This window comes from Plecotus auritus (genome assembly GCF_963455305.1).
Source record: "Plecotus auritus genome assembly, chromosome: 7".
NCBI classification, from domain to species: Eukaryota; Metazoa; Chordata; class Mammalia; order Chiroptera; family Vespertilionidae; genus Plecotus; species Plecotus auritus.
The window spans coordinates 16,330,462-16,332,271 of NC_137774.1; the positions used below are offsets into that span (position 1 = coordinate 16,330,462).

The 1,810-nt window shown below is 46.7% G+C and overlaps 1 pseudogene across 1 annotated transcript; it reads right to left on the reverse strand.

Annotated features, from left to right (window-relative positions):
• Positions 1–469: 469 nt before the first annotated feature.
• LOC308253615 (fatty acid-binding protein 5-like) lies at positions 470–860 on the reverse strand (annotated as a pseudogene). Its single transcript has one exon. The product of its transcript is annotated as a fatty acid-binding protein 5-like (transcript).
• Between the last annotated feature and the right edge of the window lie 950 nt (positions 861–1,810).

The following is a 1,810-nucleotide window of genomic DNA, read 5'->3' on the forward strand; positions in this document are numbered from 1 at the left end:
AGGCTCTGGGCCCCGATTGCCTGTTTCAGGGAAAGCCAAGCATGGGGAACTGATTTACAGACCTGTCATCTGTCTGTCCTATGTTCTCCTTCCTACAACCTTGGCTGGGTTCCAGCAGTGCAGGTTTCATTTGGAGAGGAATTGCTTGGGCTCAGCGTGTCAGTGTTGACCTTTGACCCCATGTCCTGGCTTAACCTGTGCAGCCAGGGTGATTTTTTCACTCAGGATCTTTGGACTTTCTTCGACCTTTTTTTTTTTTTTTTTTTTAAGCATAAACACATTTATTTACTAACCAAGGGGTCAATCCCAATTAAACCAACACTCAGAAGTAGTTGCATATAAAATGATTGTGATAGAAAACTGAACACAGAAATGGGGGGGGGCAGTGTATGTGGGGGGGGGAAGGCATGCTTGAATTGAGCTTGTTTATCCTCCTGGCTAATTCCTGTCCGGAAGGATGTTGGAATTTTTACTCCACTTTTTCATAGATCCAAGTACAGCTGACATTGTTCCACCACACATTCCACCACTAACTTCCGCCTTCCAATCTTCTCGTTCTGGTACTTTCCTTCCCGTCCCATTCCTGATGTTGGCCCAATGCACTGTTTACAAAGTTTCAGGTGGCCTGAGTTTTTCTGTCATCAGCTGTAGTTTCTTCAAACTTTTCTCTCAGGTTGCATGAGAACTGTGTCACCTTTAATGTGCTCTCAGTTTTTACCGTGAGGTTTTGGCCATCAGAAGTGATGACAGTCTGGCTTGGCCATGGTACCCATTCCCACGCCTAGTTCCCTCATGTACTCGGTGAAGCCTTTGTTCTCCACCAAGAGCCATCTTCCTACCAGCTGCTGAATGGAGATCATGGTGGGCACAGGAGGCCTGTGGGCGACATGATGGGGAGGTGGCAATGAACTTGAGTTTGGTGTGTGAACCTCCATTGTAGAGTTTTGTTTAAAGTACCAAGGGAATGCTTGCTTCGGCAGCACATATACTGAAGTACTAAGGGAGCAGAGAGAACAAAGCAATGAGCAGAGAAAGGTGGGGGTGGGTGATCTTTGAGTTGGGTTTTAGAGGATGAATAAGGCATCACAAGATGAAGAGGGAGGAAGGGGAAAGAGGAAGGAACCAGAGGAAATAAGGACGAAAGTGGATGTGCAAAGGCATGCGTGGATGGGGACAGCCTGTTTGGGGAAGGGCATAGGGTCAAGACAGTCTGGCGTTCAGGGCATCAGGATGGCAGGATGTGCAAACTCAGCGTGAACAACCCAATGTGCTCCAGAGAGTGGGGAGCTCGGAAAATTTACAATTCCAGTTGGCCAAGGAAAAACTTTGGGGGAGGGGAGGGGAATGAAGGTGGGAATTTGCTTATAATGAGTCTGCTCAGGAAGTTAGATGTGAAGTCCATGGAGAGGTCGGTGTGGGTTGTATCAGGAGAGTCTGGCTGTCTCTAGGATACCACACGATGGTTTCTTGGTGCATTAACCACAGTCCAAGAGAGGGGCCTAAATCAGAAACCAGATTCATCAAGCTCCCCAAGGGAGATTGTCTTTCAGGGAAGATCTAAATTTACCAAAGTAACAATAAAGGCTAATCCTAATTTTATAGTAATTGTCAAGCAAAACCAATTATTATCAGAATACCCACTAGTTCATTTACACAAGAGATATAACTGATTTGCCCATTTCTTCCCATGACCCAGGTGCGGTGGGAAGCTGACCGGTTGAGTTGTGAATCAGAATTAGCAGTTGGTCATGAGATAGGGTTGATAGGGTCCAGTGCCTCCATCTGCATGGCTAGTGTCCTCTGGGGCTGG